Source organism: Amblyomma americanum, chromosome 5 (genome assembly GCF_052857255.1).
Source record: "Amblyomma americanum isolate KBUSLIRL-KWMA chromosome 5, ASM5285725v1, whole genome shotgun sequence".
In the NCBI taxonomy this organism is placed as follows: Eukaryota; Metazoa; Arthropoda; class Arachnida; order Ixodida; family Ixodidae; genus Amblyomma; species Amblyomma americanum.
Window position 1 is genome coordinate 69012104 of NC_135501.1, and position 18512 is coordinate 69030615.

The following is an 18512-nucleotide window of genomic DNA, read 5'->3' on the forward strand; positions in this document are numbered from 1 at the left end:
ACTGTGTTGTGCCCTGGACCACCTCGATCCTCGCCCATTAACACAGCAAAAGATCCTCGGTCCGTGGCCAAAGCAGTCGACTGCCCTCAAGGCATACAAGGCACTCTTTGCCTACTTGAGAGCGACTGGATTGAGCGACAAATTGTGATAGCGTTGTGCGTGTGTGTGTTATGCTTTTTTCCCCTCCTCTCTCCCTCCTTTTAGTCCCCTAATTCCTCTTCCCTAGTGCAGGGTAGCCATCCGGAACCCCTATCTGGTTAACATCCCTGCCTTTCCCTCTTCCTTATTATCTATCATTGTCTTCAGCCAACAGCAGATCACCACGATGACCCTTTTAAAACCTTATCTTCACTATTGCTGAATGCAGTTTTCGATTATGCCCCTGCGAACACGCGGTGCACTGTACCGTATATATTATGTGTCCTTGCCTGACTACACTCCTGATGGGCATTTTAATGTGATAGCATAACGAGGATCATGAAGGCAAAAACTGCATGTCGGCGTCCGTGCGGAGCCTCCAGCTGGTGTGTGGTGGGGAAAAAACGGCCGGTGTTCTAATCCGATTACATTAGGAGGGCCTCGAAGGGAAAAATTGTGCACTGATACGCAGTCCCCTCTAGAGCGCTGGAGCGATAACCCGTAGTATACCGGCGTCATTTTTATATTGCCTAAGGTTCGAAACAAGACCTCATCGCACATGTACATTGCCATGAATTGTGCTTAATCTATCGCGCCTTGAAAATCCACATCGTGTACATCAGAGAGCGACGACCGTCATAAATGCACAACACACCGCACCACTCCAGCCTACTACACTGGTGTGTCGGCAAATGTGCGGCGTCGCCGGTGTCTGTGTAAAGGGGAATTCGGCTCTCTCCACCAGCCGCCTGTCCACCGTAGCTCAATCAAGAGCAGGTCTACGCTCAATAATATTTAGCCTCCCGAAGATCACTGTAAAAAAATAAGGCTCATGGGAGCTATTCCTTATCGTAGTGCTCAAAAGAGCAAACTGAATCTCACAAGCCCCATCGGCTCCTGTGTTTAAAACATCCGACTACTACTTACTGCAAAGGCACATCGTTCAAAGGAAGCGTCACAGCACCAGTAATTTTATGAGATGTCGCACAGAATTAAAATCGTGAGGCAGTTTGGTGGTTACGTAATATAATTGAGAATCATGACTGCAATAGATTGGAGAGTGAATGAAAATTAACCCAGAATTATAATATAATCAGATGTAGAAAAAAGTTTCCAGTTAAAGAAAAATGCTATCGCATTTTTACCGCCTCGATCCAATTGATCGCCCCTAAATATTTTGCCGCTTCTCCCGGGGAAAACTATACTCGCTGTGAAACCACTAAGGATATTGTCCTGAACCTTTATACACGGTCGTCGTGGAGGCCTGGAGACTGGAGACACTGTGTGGATTCGAAAGGGCAGAATGGCATCGATTCATTTTGTAGATATAAATTATACTCATGTAGGGGTAGCCGAGTGAATCATATGGTGATGTACAAAATGGGGACAATTTCCACGGTGGAAGCGGCAGGAAATTCCGTGTATGGGCCGGAGCTGTGTAAGTGCGCCGTAGGGGTGCGAGTGCTCTAGATGGCATACGCTGCATTGCCTTCCCCTTTCTTGTGCAGACCGCCGCGTCAGTGTATGTCATCGCCTTGTTACGGAAAGAAGTTTGTTGCGTGGCGCGCACGAGCCGTCTGCCTCCGTCTAGCCCTGGTGTGATGCGACGATCGGAGGGTGGGGGGGGGGGGGGGGGGGCGGGCTGTTCGTCAGGTGGGAGGTAGGCGTTGTGTTTGTGAAAAGGCAGACAGATCGGCGAAAGGCTAGATCGAAGAAGTAGCGAGCGGCCTTGATGGCTGCGAGATAATCGTGTAAACTGAAGCTCCCCGTGCAAGTCAGTGAGTGAAGTCAGAGTTAGAAGAGGCCGGTGCCGTGTAGTTTACGGTCGGAACTGATATTCTTAGCGATTAATATATCGCTTTTTATTAATGCGCTTTACTCTATGTCTCTCCACTCTGTTTTTCAAGGTGCTTCTGCGCCCTCGGCACGCAATCACTGCTTGAATGGTGACGTTTGCACTGAATCAAATGCTTTCTCCTAGTCTACGAAGGCTGTTTAGAACGAAGGTTACACTCAGCGATTTTATGCATCACGCAATTTATGGAATGAATACGGGCCATTGTCGACAAGCCTTAACGAATCCCCATCCTTATAGTTACGTTGATTTTAACCTAAGGTTAACGTAATTTTATTAGCAACTGTTGTAGTACATACCTTCTAAGCAACTGACAGTTCCCTTGACAGTCTACATTAGCGGTCTGTACGGCATCCATCATAGCCTGAGCAGCTTTGTACGTTAAATCTTATCAAGCAAATCATCCTTAGGTGCATGCAAGAGGCTTCACCGTTAGCGCGGTGCGATCGAGGGCTTAATGGCAGGCCACTGAACCACATAACGAAGCCATCGTTGTAGCGCCTTGCGCTCCGAATTAGAGACGACGCACGACCAACGTCGCATAAGATCCTGATAGCTCTTTGCGGCCGATCACTGCATGCGCAGCCTGCACCAAGCACCTGGAACGAAAGCCGCCTGGTAAATAATGGCGGTGGATTAAATACACTCCATGTGGCTCATTGTAGAAAGCAGAGAAATAGCATTTAACGCATCCAGGAATAACATTCGATAATTTCTGCACAAATTAACTGAAATATATATCTACTTTTATTACTGCAGTAAAGAGGCTTAAGAACTTGATTTGATACTGTAACGAAATATGAGTTCCAAGCACAATTAGTAACGTGTTCAAAGAGAAAACTTGCGAAGCATGAGTTCTTTAATATTCACTGTAGTTTTCAGCGAGTATTTTATTATTCATAAAAATAAAGCTGCTCTGTAATTAATCATAAATATGCAAGGAATTCCAGATGGGTGGTGCTCATGTTGATGATCATTATTTCTTTGTTTTTTAATTATTTATTTCAAATACCCACAACCTCCGAATTCGGAGGTCGTGGATCCGGTTCCCATCCGCGGCTTGTGGTTGTTTTTTCTTCTGATTTTCTAATCAGTTATCTTAAAAAGTAATAAAATATACAGTAATAATATTCATTGATCAACACCTCAAATATTAATAATAAACATAAAACTAATCACCTATGCTCCTCGGTTTATGCAGTTGTTGAGTGCCTCTCATATATATATATATATATATATATATATATATATATATATATATATATATATATATATATATATATATATATATATATAGAGAGAGAGAGAGAGAGAGAGAGAGAGGGAGAGAGAGAGAGAGAAATTTGGGGAAGTCACATTGAAAAGCTTAACGAATTTATTCAACGTTTTGACCAGCGCCTGGTCTTTGTCAAGAATGATCATAGAGTGCATGGACGTGTCTTCATGATAGACAAGAAAAATCGCCGAGTCGCGTACACACGAACTCGCTACACACACACACGAGCTGAAAGATAGAGGGCGGTCTGGGTAGGCACGCGGCTACTTCGAGAAAAAAAACGAAAGAAAAACAAAAACAAACAGGAAAAAACGTGGGAGGTGGGGCTTAACAAAAAAAAGGCAATTGTGCGCCAATTGTGGGTCACTGCACCCCTCTGGCTACGTATGTGTGGGCCCGTGCGACTGCGAAAGACGATCCAACGAGGAGGCACAGGTTGCGACTGCCCAAAGTGGATCCACATAGTGACACGCGAGCCAATAAAACTAGATGATGTTCTCATACGAGTACCACATGGAAAGGCTTCTTTGCAGGAATGCAAAAAAAGAAATAATGCACAGAGATAACTGCGCCGCAATGGCTGAGATAAAGAAAAAAAAACAGGAGACAAGAACACACAGGATACAAACACATGTATGTCACTGTTGTAGCCATTTTGAGCAGAAGATATGCGGTCAAGCATAGGAGCCTACAAAAAGACAGCGCCAGAGTGTTAGAAAGTGTCCCAAGAAAGGAATTTCATCCCAGGGAACAGTGCTTACCAACAACGCAACATTAATTGCGTAAATACAGATGACAAACTAAATCATAAAAGGGCACAAATGAATGCAAATACAACACGAATATGAATAAAAAGTGTCTTAAAAAACAAGTTTTACTCAAAATGGAGCGATCAGCAAAAACACAACAATAATAATAGGATGAATACGCCTGAGAGGAAAGCGTCACAGAATCAGACATCGTTTAACCACAAGAAGAATTTCAATGCCTCGTCTTGAGATTAAACTGTCAAGCATGAAAGAATCCGTTATAAAACAGTGACCATAGTACATTTAAGGAAAACTCGTTCGGTTGCGAAATAGTTCCAAGAAAAAACAAAAAACCAAAAACAGAACAAAAGCATCGCAGGAAGATTTAGCCGGAAAAGCAGGACAGTTCCAGCGCTCTCATTAATGCCAGCAGACAAAGTGTTAACACTTAACTATTAGGCATGATTCAGTCTTCCCTGTCTTCAAATGTCTAGAAGGCAGAATGTAGAATGCTGGCCTTGAAGCTTCAAAATGAATGGCCTTTTATGGTTACGTGTATTGAAAGAGGCAGATCTGTGACTGCACTGATCATTGAACAGGGCTTACAGAGTGATTTATTGCAAGGGTTGCACCCTGAGTATTCGCCGTTGTCTTCTTTCCAGCAGGTTACAACATCTTTGATATTTTTTTCTCTCTGATATACGACACGGGGCGGTTTGGGAAGTAGGCGCTTCATTTTGTGACTCTGACGGAAAATGTTATGACGATTTTTGAGAACAGCATTAACATTCGGTGCTGATGGCGAGTATAGGTTAATACCAGATTAGACGGGAAGTTTGTCTGCGCAGGCTTGGTGGTATTTATTATTTTACGGCGGTCTTGTGCTGCAGCTTTTTTCAGGGCATCGTGGATGATGGGCTCCGGGAAGCGCTGTCGGTGTAAATCCTTGCGGAGTGCTTCACAGCTTGAAGAGAAATCCTCTTCACGAGAGCAGATTCGTTTAAATTTTAGAGACTGGCTGTACGGTATTCCTTTTTTGCAATGTTTCATGTGGCTACTCTCAAAATGCTAGTATTGGTGCTTGTCTATAGGGTTCCTTAACACTGGAGTGACAAGCTGGTTTTTAGAGATCTGAAGTCTGACGTCCAGAAAGCTGGTCATAGAGGTTGAGCAGGAGTGGTAAAAAAGAGATGCTCTTGTGAGCGTTATTGAAGTAAGTAATGAATTTGGGCAGCACTTCTTCACCATGGCACCATATCAGTAATATGTCATCTGTAGACCTCCTATGAGAGAGAGGCATCAAGAGGCAGCTCCCCTGGAATTCTGTTTCGAGAATGCCCATAATTATATTGGCATAAATAGGACCCACTTTAGTGCCCACTAATGTGCCGCTAATTTGCACATTGTGGTTGCCATCAAATTGAAAGTTATTCATTTCCAGCACCAAATAGAGCAGCGTTTCAAGAGTCGTGCCGGCGATTAGGCTTTCAACTTGGAAACTTCTGTGAGCGTTAACGACTGCTCTTATCCCTTCCGAGTGGGGTATGTTGGTGTAAAAGGACAAAACATCGAGGGTAACGAGTATTATGTTTTCTGTTATGAACAGATCAATTATGTCAGAAAGAAAATTTGTTGTATCTTTGACAAACGAGGGCAAAGTTGGTGGTATTTCTCTGATTAAGCTGTCGACAAAACTGGAAATTTTTTTCTGAAGTCGTTCCTATTCCAGAAATAATTGGTCGTCCCGGATTATTTTTTTGCGTATTTTTGGCAGAGCGTAGAACCTCCCGTGGATGGGTGACAACAGAAGCAAACATTTGGCGATTGTATCCGTTATTTTGTTCTCCTTTACGAGGTATTCGAGCGTGGTTTGGGCCAAGTGTTTGAAATGCGATGTTGGGTCAGAAGCTAGAGGTTTGTAAAGAAATTCGTTGCTTAACTACCGCTGTGCGTCATTCTCGTAGTCTTCGGCATTCATCACGTCAATTGCACCACCTTTGTCTGCGAGCTTTATAGCTATGTCGGAACGTGTGGCGAGAGATTTTAAAGCAATTTCTTCTTTGTGCGGAATATCTTTTGGGAAATATGAGCGCCTTCTATATTCCGACAGAATGTCGTTCTGCACAGCCTTTATGTAGAGATAGAGATATTTATCTCGTTGTAGAGGAGATGTCCAGTGCATAGTCGATAGAAGCAATGGCCCAGCGTCTCCATTCTCAGATTTATTATCATGGTACTCTCGAAGCCTTAGGCGACGGGCAAAATTATCAAAGATTTTGTAAAACTGGAGCTCCTTTCTTTTTCCGTTGGTGGGGCAAAAGTTCAGCCCTTTCGATAAGACACTTTGGTCTTCGGCAGACAGGTTTGTAACCGAAAGATTAACTACAGAAGCACTCCTGGATCTTTGCTTACCAACAGAAGCACTTTCACCATCTAACCGAATCTTCGGGTATGTTTATTATTTCTAGACTCTCGGAAGAAATACTAATACCATCACGGCTGAGTTTGTTTGTTTTTTGCAAATAATAGGCTGATTTTTCTGCTTCGAAGCGTTTTGAAGTGCGCATTTCGTGGCCCGTAAGATAATTACACTCATTGAATTATTTTTCCTGTGTCAGTAAGCTACGAAGACAAGATTCATCATGCCCTACTACAACATCCAAAAGTCTAATAGATGCTTCTCTCTAAATATCCTGTTTTTCCTTGAGACTGGGTAATAGTTCCGACACGGCTGGTTTCCAATAAAGCTGTAAGCCCTTTGGTGCAACATTGTGTCTCTTATATGACGTTAAAGTAGTAACATGGTAGTCAAACCTTTTTCTTTTCTCAATAATTTTGCGACCTTTTAAACAAGTCCTGGAAAGTTCAGATTTGGCGGCTTCACCTGGGAGCACACAATGGCGTCAATTTGACGCATCCTGGCAGGCAACGTCGGATAAATCTGCTACGCAGGTCGCAGCGGCACTCCGCTGTTAGCGGCGGCGGCGGAGGCGGGAGCTCCAGAGTCGGACATCTGGTCGTGGTCTTACCCGCTGGTACGCACGAAGAGTGACCCAGTCAGTGTGCCTGGCTCCGTGCCGAGTCCCGTTGAATTATGTGTTGCAGGTGGCCTGCCATCAGGACGACGCCCTCAAAACTGGGGTGAAGGCCGCCCGTAGCAAGAACACGGCGGGTTGGGATCCATTTGAGCCCATGGGGAATGTACAACACACCCATCGTGCGCCAGCAGTAGTTGCGCAGAAGCTCGTTCAACCTGCACGCCTCCTGATTGCACCACTCCACGAAACGTAGGTTACGACCGCCCGTGCGACGATTTGGAGCTCGAGGGACCAGGAAAGTTGCATAAATTTTGCTCACGTTCGGCCGCTTCTCCCTGATTGTGCTGAAGAGCTGCTGGTACCTCTCGTACATTATTTTTGTTGCTGCTTTTAAGCGTTGTTGGTGCCAACGTGCGCAGCCACTGTTGTCGCAGAGCTAAGGACGAAGTCCAGCAGGCGCATATCGTCTTCAACAGTCGCTCCACTTTGAGAAATAAAGGCGGGTGTTCGTTCCGCTCATGATGGAAGTGATTGCAAAGATGTTTGCAGCGGGAATCGCCGATTACTACTGTAGTTGTAGAGGTTCAGGGGGCTTCCAGGATATGCTCTTGGCTTTGACTTTATCAAGGGTCATAAGAAGTATATAAGGGATATCAAATTCTTCAATGCCACTGATTAAAAATATAGTAAAGTTGGAAAAGTCACATTGAAAAGCTCAATGAATTTAGTCTACCTTTCGGCCCGAGACAGGTATTGGTAAAAAATAATCATACACTGCTAGGACGCGCCTTCTAATAGCTTGGGACTTAGCACATAGGGAGCATAAAAAAGAAAAGTAAAAAGAGGTGGAGTGGAGAGCTGAACACTGGAGACACCTACGTCATGATAGGGAAGCAAAGGCACCGTGGGGCGTACGCGCGAACTCACTGGACACACACACACACACGAGGTGAAAGAGGGAGGCCCGGGCTGGGCGGGCACGCGGGTACTTCCGGGAGAAAAAAGAAAGAAAGAAAAGCAAAAACAAGGAAAGAAAAACATGGCGGGGAATTAACAAGTCACGCATGGGAGCGAAGTTTTCGCACCTTCCAGACGAAGATACCTTTAAATACTATCGAATTCTTATAGAAGAGAGCAAGACATTCCTTCACTGATTACTGATGATAACGCAGAAGGCGCGGCTCAATAGCTCTCTTCACAGCAGCAGTACACGCTACCAATCTCAATAATCGAAAGACTACGCAGAAGCTCACAGCACATCGCTCCGCTGGGCATAGGGAGCAATTAGACTGTGTGCGCTTGAAACTGATTCAGCTAAAAAGATTTTTCGCTGCTTATCACAAACAAAACAAGCCACATGAAAGCATAGAAAATTGGGAGGGAGTCCTTGCACGCTGCCATCAAGAAGAAAAAGTACCTCTGATCACAGCTTCTCCTCAAGTCATGAATATACAACGCTGTGCATGAGTCGAGATAGCGAAACGGCTAAAATTTTGTGTAGCTGCAGAGGCAAAAGACATTGATGGAAACTAGAACCAACATGAGTCATTATCATCAGCCTATATGCGCCATTTGCTGGACAAAGCGCTCTTTATTATCTTTCCAATTATCTCTGTGTACCGCCTCCTGTAGCCATCTTACTTCTCCCAATTTTGTAATCTCATCAACTAACCTGACCTAATTCCGCTTCTAGTAACTCTTTCATTTCCTTTAATTAGAGTTCGTTATCTGAAGGAATCTTCAGGAAACAAATCTTCGCATTACGTGCTTTTTCATGCCCAGTTCTCCTTAACGTGCCTAGGCTAACCCGCAATTATTTCTTCCCTCACCAATTCTGCTGTCTTCCAGTTACTAATCGTAAAAATAGTCAATTCCAGATCAACAGCTTTCTGCGTTCTCTTAGGTTTAAAGTCATACCATATCGTGAGGAACCCTTAGGTTAGCACAGGTGAAATTTGGCTCTCAAAAAATTTCATCTTGAGTGATGCTGAAAATGTTACTCATGATCAGAGAGCATTTGCGAACGTCACTCCAGCCAATATTTACACATCCAGAAATTTGCTTGCCTTAAGTAAATCGATTTCCTTCGCAGTTTCAAGTCTCGCTGCGTATCGTTAACTCATGATGCACTGTAATAGTACTGATAATAAATTGAGTTTTGGCACACTATTCAACATTGGCTGCCTAAACTTTTTGTCATACCTTCCAATTCGTCCCCCGAGTTACTTAAGTGAAGGAAAGTCATAGGCGCAACCGTGATTACTAAGAAACTTTGTGCAGATATCTATAAAAGCTAACAGCCACCACATTTTCCCATTATTTCGCCAGTAAACTTCAATAAGGAAGGGTGCCTGGCAGTGAGACAAGGCCTCGCCAGTGCTATTCACCACCTGCTTACAGAAAGTATTCATAAGCCTGGACTGGAAGCAGACGTAAATAAAAGTTAAGATTAACTTAGTAACCTGCGATTCACCGGCGAGGTTGCCTCGTAATTCACTCAGGAAATAAATTTCAAAGCGTGATCAAATTACACTGAGAGGCAGAGCAGAATGATGGGTCTAAAACTTTTTTATTCCGAAAACGAAAGTAATTGTCAACAGTCTCAGAAGGAACAGCAGTTCAAGATTGCTAGTGAGGTTCTGGAAATAGTGAAGCAATACGTCTACTTGGAACAGGTAGGGACCGCAGATCCGAATCACGCACTTGAAGATGCTAGACGAATAACAGTGGCTTGGAGCTCATTTCCAGGTCATGGTAGGCGGTTTAATATCCCTCAAAACAAACGGATACAACACCTGTATCGGACCGGTGGCCAGCCGTGGCGCAAAAACTTGGAGGTTCGCGAAAAGGGTTCAACTTAAATTAAGGACAAAGCAGCGATCTGTGGAAAAGAAGCTGATAGGTTTAACGGTAAGGGACAAGAAGAGGATAGAGAAGGACAGAGAACAAACACTAGTTAATGACACCTTAGTAAAAATCAAAGAGAAGAAATGGGCTTGGACAGGGCATATTATGCTAAAACAACATACCGTATGGTCGGTAAGGGGAATGGACTAGATGCCTAAAGAAGGTAAGCTTAGCAGAGGCGGAAGGAAGTTAAGGGAGCGGATGAGAAACACAAGTTTGTGGAGATAAGGTGGCCGCTTCTGGCACAGAAAAAGGCTAATTGTAGGCAGAGAAGAGCTCGTTCTTGTGCAGTCGGCGTAGTCAGGCTGATGAAGATGAAGGAGTTCGAGAACTATAATCCCTAAATCATCTCAAGCAAGTGAATACCTGCTCTAAATACGCTCTATAAGCAATCGATGAACAATAACATAGAGATTGTGTCTCTCTAGATGACACCTTGCCTCTTTGAAAATCAGTACCTGTCGCTAAGAAGGGCGATGATGGGGTGAGCTGCAGCTGTAAATATTCTACAGTTTATTTACATGCGCCTTATAATAGGCGCTTGTAAATATACTGAAAAATATTTATAGCTTCGGCACAGCCACATTCTGTAATGTCTTCATAACTGCTCACATTTAATCATCACCACTATCATCATAAGCAAGCTTTACTACGCCCACTGCAGAGAAAAGGCTTCTCCCATGTGTCTCCAATTTACCTTGTCCTTTACCCGCTGCGGCCACCGTGTCCGCACAAACTTTTTAATACCATCCGCACAGTTTCCTTCCGCCACATACTTCGCTTGCCTTCTCTTGGAATCCAGTTCGTTACACTTGTGGACAGCAGGTATCTTGCCTTGGCATTAAATACCCTTCCCAAGACCATCTCTTCTTGATTTCGACCAGGATGTCAAAAACACGAGTTTGCTCCCGCACCCACCGTGCCCGCTTCCGTTCTCTTAACGTTACACCTTTCGATTTTCTTTACACGGCTCACTGGGTTGTACTTAAGATGAACCCTTTTCGTTAGCCTCGACGTTTCTGCCCCGTAGGAGAGTACTGATAAGATACAGCTGTTGTCCAGTTTTCTTTTGAGGGATGTTGGTGAACTTCCATTCATGATCTGAGATAACCTACAATTAGCGCTGCAAGCCATTGTTATTCTTCTAGTTATTTACCTCTCATGATTTGGATCAGCGAGCACTACCTGCCGTAAGTAGCCATATTCCCTTGCCATTTCCAGCACCACCGTACCAATTGTGACCTGCTCTTGCCTTGCGGGACTGTTGAACATTACTTTGGCTCTCTGGGTATTGATTTTCTGTTCTGTTTCTGCTCTGCCTGTCTAACTCATCGACCTTGTTTTGCAGCTCATCTCCAGAGTGACTTAGCAAGGCAATGTGATCAGCGAATCACAAATTATTCAGGGGCTCTGCATTAACTCTTACCCCTAACTGTTCCCAGTTCAGGCATTGGAATACCTTCTGTAAAAAGGCGGTAAATAGCATTGGCGAGATCATGTCTCCTGACCTGACGCCCTTCCTTATTGGAATTTAATTGCTGACTTTATGGAGGGCCATGGTAGTTGCGCGGTTGCTGTAGGCATCTTCCAGTATTTTCACATAAGGCTCTCCTACACCCTGATTCCGCAATGCCTGCATGACTGCTGAGGTTCTCAGTCGGTCAAATGCTTTCTCGTAATTAATAAGCGCTATATATAGGAGTTGGTTTAATTCTGAGCATTTCTCTGTGTCTTGATCTAGAGTATTAATACGGTCTATATTCGAGTATCCTTTACGAAAGACTGCCTGATCATTTAATTGATTGAAGTCTAAGGTTATCTTGATTCATTTGAGAACACGTTCGTAAATACCTTAAAGGAAACGCAGAGTAAGCTGATCGGTCTGAACGTTTCAACTCCTTGGCGTCTCCTTTCTTAAGATTTAAGATAAAGTTATCATTCTTCCAAGCTTCTGGTAAGCTGTAGGTCATAAGGTATTGCGTATACAGAGTGGCTAATTTTTCAAGCACAATCTCCCCTTCATCCTTTAAGAGATCTGCTGTTACTTCATCCTCACCAGCAGCTTTCGCGCTTTGCATTGTTCCTACGGCTTCCTATGCTTCCTCTTTTGTTAGTGGCGGGATACCCCTTTGCAGTGCTCTACTGCCTCTATAACGTTCTCATTACCCTGGCTACTGTATAGATTTGTATAGAATTTTCTCGGCTACTTTAACTGTCTTATCTGTACTGCTAATGACATTTCCCTCGTTGACTCTTAGCGCATATATCTGGTTTTTTTTCCTTTGTCTTCTTTTCTCCTCACTTTTTTAGGCTACCTCCGTTCTTCAAATCATGCTGGATTCTATCTATGTTAAACTTCCTCATGTGTGCTAGCTTCTACTTTTGTATTAACTTTGATCGTTCTGCCAGTTTTGTTCGGCCGGTAGGATTAGACGCTTTCATGCTTTGGCGTTTCTTAATCAGATTTTTTGTCTGCTGAGATATCTTGCCGGAATCATATCGAACCATCCAACCGCCTACTTCTACTGCGCACTCAGTGATAATAAATGTGTGATTCAGACAAAGTAATATTTCCTTATTTAACCGGGAAATATATTTGGGATGGTTATATTCTGCGCACCTTTCTACCGCCGGACTGATCGTACGAATATGGTGCATTGTCGAGCAGACCTCGCAAAAGTCAGGCTTGTCGTTTCGCTTGTTGAAGATTAAGGCTGCTGTCATTCATTTAGCTAATACCTTAGGAACAACATCGTATGCATTGAACAGTATGTTGGCCGGTGTGTAGTTTCCCAAGTGGCTGACGTCACCGTTTTTAGGGATTACGATAAAATTAACGTTATTACAAGATTCCGGTAAGGTTAAGATCTTGCAGATTTGCGTATGCACCATGGCATGATATTGTATTGCAATCTCCTCACTGTCAAACAATAGATATGCAGGTCTCTCATCCCCGCAGGCTGCGTTCCTCCTTTTCACTCCTGGTAAAGTACTCTTTACTTCCACTTTCATCACTTACCCTTGTAAAAACATCTTCCACGCCAATATGTCATTAGCGTCATGAATATTTTAGCCTCTCTGTATATATGTCCAGAAAATCTCGGCTACTTTAACTAGCCTCTTTATATTGTTATAAACGTTGTCTTCATAGTTAGTTAGCGCTCACACCTTAAATTTGTTTATAGTTAGTCTCCTAGTGGCTGCATTAAAGCTACGTGCTTTCTATAAAGTATATATGAATGACTGCATATTTTACTTTCCCATGCCGGCTACCTTTAACATCTTTAACCTATTCTAGAAAGCACTGCGCCAACCATGCTGTTTCCAGCGTATATACGCGCGTCCCTTTTATTTAGAAATGAAAATCGTGTACCTCATCGTCAGATGCTATCATTTTGAGGTGGAAGGCTGCTCCTGTACAGGCTTGCGCATTCTTTCTTTGATATCTTCTAAATGTCAGTGAGAAAAACAACTTGGACAAGCAATATCCTCTGTGACAGTAGGCTCTATGTCTTTCTCTTTCTAGCTTTTGTTTAATATCTAGGGAGTCGGTCAATCTGATGGCGTGTCGTTTTAGGAAGAATAAACCCCTGTATTATCACTAAACATGCGGCACTGAAGCTTCGTGCCACAGACGCCATTACCGAATCGCACAATGCCAACACACGCGTTGGCAGCCGGCTCATTTACAAGGAAGTGGCCAGCTTAGTTGCACCGAGGTACATAAGAAGTTGCGTTGCAGGTTCAAGATGGTGATAACAAGATTGACATGTGTGTGGCGCTTGCGTCAGAGAAACGATATGTAATCGTCGACACTGAGCTGCACCTTCTGCCGATGCTGGGCCTAAAATTTTACTTCGAGTAGGTAACCTTTTGTGCGATTTTTTTAAACATTCTAACTTTCAATTGAAAAACAGCTCCGCTCCACCTACACAAGCATTGGTAACCGACTGTGGTTCACGCTTTATTGTTCAGTTTAGTGACCCTGGCACCAGCAGCGATATTTTACACATCAGTATACCATACTAGTTCAATGTGTGAATGCTACGTCATTGAAATGACAGAAAAGTTCGGCCTTACACAAAACCTTATCCTCTAATAATATTCCTTCAATAATCCTCAGAAGTCTAACTCAACATTTTTTATGGTATAGACCATATACAGGCTGGTGAGGAATTGAAAATCATGTTTTTAGTTCGCATTACAGAGATGACGAGCCGGGATATCCGAGCACGGCCACGCGAAGGATTTTCTACGGGATATCTTTTTTTTGCGCTGATCCCCACTTTACTATAAATTAGGGTTGAATAATGACGCCATCAAAGAAGGCACTGCATACGCTTTGGTTCGCATATTTCACGTACATTAGGCAATCAGGTTACCGCGAGGCGTTGCAGCAAGAATGTCAGATGCTTACCGCACCATTCTTGAAACAAGTTTGAGAGTGTCTTTTGAAAATAATAAAAGTTGCCAGGTCGTGGTCTAGATTTAAGAATGCTCCTGAAGTAAGGCAGCTCAGTGCGAAGCCAGTAACCAGCAAGCGGGCCCAGTAGAGTTTCCTTACTTGAATACACCCAATCTGTCCTACCAACATTTTCAGTAAAAGTGCAGCGGCGCTGCTCTAGATGCTGGGTTCGATCCTTCCGGGCATCCGCAATATACGTCAAAAATGCTGGCACTTATTTTTGGCGATAATTTATTGATCTGCTCTACGCATAAATGTTGCTTAACTTAAATTTGCAGGAGATATCGATGAGCTCGCTCCCCAAATAGAGAAACGTATTTTCCGACTGAGAACATAAAAAACCTTTTAGGGACTTTCCTGCTCAGCCGTACACTTTGGTAAACTTCGGGAATCAGCTCTATTAGCCTTGAAGACATTCGATTCACATTCGAATCGCGAGAAATATGAATTTTTGTGTGTTTCATTTGAGAATGGCAATTCCTTCGCTTTTAACGAGAGGCCCGATTTACTTTCTTGGATGTTTTCGACCTAATTCAAGGCCTATATAGCGTTAATATAATTAACTGCACTTTAGTCCGCCTCTCAAAATGACTCAGAGTTCACTTTTTTAGCAATCTTGCAGACGATGTCCTACATCGCTACGAACCCTAATTGACTTTTACAAATTTCGAAAATTCCGAATTTTGTATTATTTTCTTTAATTAACTGGTTACACACACCAGACAGGCATTTCATTTCAGGTCCAGTAAAGGAATTCTGAAGAAATGGCATAGTCTACCGCACAGTGTCGAGAGAAGATGTTCAAGCTCCGAGTATATTTATGGTTTTCTTTTTAAGGCTAGCAACGTTCTCGTTCACAGAAGACCGGGTTTAAGTCCTGACCTCAAGTAGTTGCAAATCTGTACTGTATAACATGCATCCTCGGAACCGAAACAAATTACCACAAAAGGCTCCTTCCGGAATCCTGGCATATCCAAACCACCCCGAACAATATCAACCGCACAAAAGGAAACCTGCCCCCAGTATATGCCCAGGGACTTCGCTCTTCAAGTCAACGAAGAAAAGTCGTCATTCACCCCCTCCCTGCAGTGCGCAAGCGTGACTAACAGCCTAAACCCCCTACGCCTCCTCCGCCCCTTTCGCGTCACAGCTGTCGTTCCTTTGACCCCCCCTCCTCCCTTCCATACTTATACTGCCCTAAGTCACCCCTGATGAAGGAGCCGAGTCGGCTTCGAAACGTTGGGTTAAAGTTAAAATTTTTGGTTTGAGTTGTGCAGTTTATTATAAGTCTAAAACCCAACCAGACAGGCAAATCTGTCAAAATGTTTAGTTTTCAAATCTGTACTGTGGTCCGCAGATGGCCAATTAAAAAATACAGCCAAAAAGTGGCTACTGCACACACACCAACTTCATTAAAACAATTTTTCCAAATAATTGCTTATTTTTCGTTTCACCAAAGGACACCAATCCTTGATTGGTCATGAATGAAAAAAATCTGGTCCCTGGAAGTTCGCAATTCTTGTAATAATATTTTTTAAAAACTTAATTTTATCTTTTTACCCTGCGAGTTGGCTAAGGGACGGTACTGCGGAGCATGTATTCAGGACGGACGCATTGAAAGCAAAAAGTGCCACTAAAAATATTTGAGTCGTATGTGCCTCGGAAGAGACCGTCGTTTACTAAAGACAGCAAGGTACTGAAAGCGGCATCGGTATAAATCAAGTAGTAGTTACCGTGTACTGCCATCATACGAGTGAAATACTTGCAACAAGATTGGAAAGAGTGCATTCCGCATTTACGATTAACTCATGCCAGTGCCATTCAAGAGCAGTGTTTTAACTGTTATCTTTTATTAGACATCATCCTTTAACGCACATCGCTTTATTACACACTATCTTTTATTACACACCAAGGAGGCCAGAACACGACGATAAAACATGGTTCACAAACAAACAGCAGACAGCGTTCCGAGCTGTGGAATCAGCAAGGAATCAACGGGCTAATGAGTAGTGTCGGTTGGCAGGCCTGAACGGTTTTTCTTCCTCCGCAGGTGCTCCTGGATCTCGCTTCAGACCATCTTGCTGTGCTGTATCTTTGGAGATGTCAGTTCTTGTACGCAAAAAAAACTGCCGGCCCAAGTCTGCAGCTTGCGCCTCTGTGTTATTTGATATATTTATTTGTCTTATTTTTTTAGGCCAAGTCTGGAAAAAATATTCTTAACTGGCATGTGCTAATCGATCTCACTCAGTCATCTGTCTACGTCACGTCTCCTTGCCTCTACGTTGATTGTTTTCTCGTATATAAACGAGCTACTTCTTCGCGTCCCTTGACAGCTGTGGGTGCGGCGAGCGCCAACATCACTTCGCATCCTGCACATCCGCACAGGTTGGTGTTGATCAGAATCTTTTTTGCTGAAAAAAACTATACCTTCGGCGTCGCTGTCGTCCAGGTTGTTTATTCATTAGAAGATACAGTTAAGCCCCTAAGTTGCGAAATTGTTAGACGACACCTAAACAAGCGGCGCAAATGGCAAAAGATATAAAATTTATGTAAATCTAATGAATCGATGAAAAAAAGAACAGTATTTTCAAACCGAAATAAATAATTGCGTTCCTCAAAAGTTAATCAAACTAGCCAAGCGTGTAAGATTGCTTGAACACTATCCTCAGGTATAGAATGTGGAGATTGAAAAATTTCCTCCATATTTAAGGAGAGGAATACGCCGCTGTGTGTTTGATTTATCGCGGGAGAGTGATTTATTTGCTTCATTGTTGCTGATGAGATCAATATCATATACATATCGAGTTTTCACCAAATAAGACTAACTTTTGCGCTTAGTTCTGTTCGATTCCAAAAATGACTAAGCACGCAGCAAAAGCGGGAGAAGTTCGAATTACAGAAAGAAAAGTCGGCTGCATCATTGGAAGTAAATAATCTTTTTCAGCAATGAACAACTCCTTGCATAAAAAAATGCTGTTCAGTAAACAGTATTCGTGAAAACAAAAGTTGAATGAATTTTTGCGGAAGAATGTTGGTCGCAGCATACACACAAGGAACGCACAAGAAAGGAAGGCGACTTACTCAAATCTTCAGTTCCTATGACCTCGACGTGTTCATGTAGTCTAGCTTACAAACTTCACCAAGAGATTGTGGCATGACGTTACGTTTATAAATTTATAGATTTAGCCCAACACTCTAATCATATCTGCAGCAAATAGCTTATTGTTGTCGTTTTTCCGCAATCTAGCCACAGAATGCAATTATCAGGCAGATTTTTCAGCCTTTGCCTTTCAGCTTTTTTCACCCATACGCTTCTCAAAGACTTGCTTATTAAATGACAAAAAGTTGTTGTTTTCTCTACCAGAATCCGGTGCAAATATGCATATGGCTGTTGCTGTGCTTGTGATGAATCAAACAGTTAAACCACTTGCCTAATTTTTATTCACAGCCATGATCTTCAATTTTATGCTCGCAATTATGCCTCTTATGGATAGATCTTGGCAATAAATATCAGAAAAAGGTGCCGTTCTGCCACAAAACAATAATTCTTTTGCATCGTCAGACACCTACTTATGCATGAGACATGAGGATGCAATCGTTTGAATGAATATGAAAACAAGAATCTCATTAGGTTGTACTATAAGCGCGCTTTATTTTACGGCGTAACATCGACTCCTACCATGATCCGGCTAAGCTACAGCACAATTGCCAGGAACCTTCTTTGTAGTAACTCTGATCATGCAAAAATGTATAACACAAGATATTATTAAGAATTATCAGGATTCGTAAGGGTTTTTGATGCCTGATATTTCTAAATAACACCTACCGCTCATAGTGGGGGAGGAATAAACCAATGTATTTAAAAGTGGCGCTATTTAGGACGTTTGATTAGGAAATTTTGGTTATATAATCGTGAAGCAGAATCTGTAGCTGTGACTAATGGAAGACGTGGTAATTGAGCTTATTCTTAATGCTATAAAATTATGTCATGTTTGAAATAACGCGCATGTGCAGGCTTTTTCTCAAATTATTATGCTATCCTCACAAACGTCTGGATGGCTATGAGCCAAGGTACGCATAGCAT

General features: G+C 42.9%; 1 long non-coding RNA gene across 1 annotated transcript in view; it reads left to right on the forward strand.

Annotated features, from left to right (window-relative positions):
- The window catches only part of LOC144134769 (uncharacterized), a 37675-nt gene that overhangs the window by 11807 nt on the left and 7356 nt on the right, over positions 1–18512 (forward strand). Inside the window, exon 2 of the long non-coding RNA XR_013315248.1 lies at positions 16762–16813. This is a non-coding gene — a long non-coding RNA (uncharacterized LOC144134769). The remainder of the gene's footprint in view (positions 1–16761; positions 16814–18512) is intronic.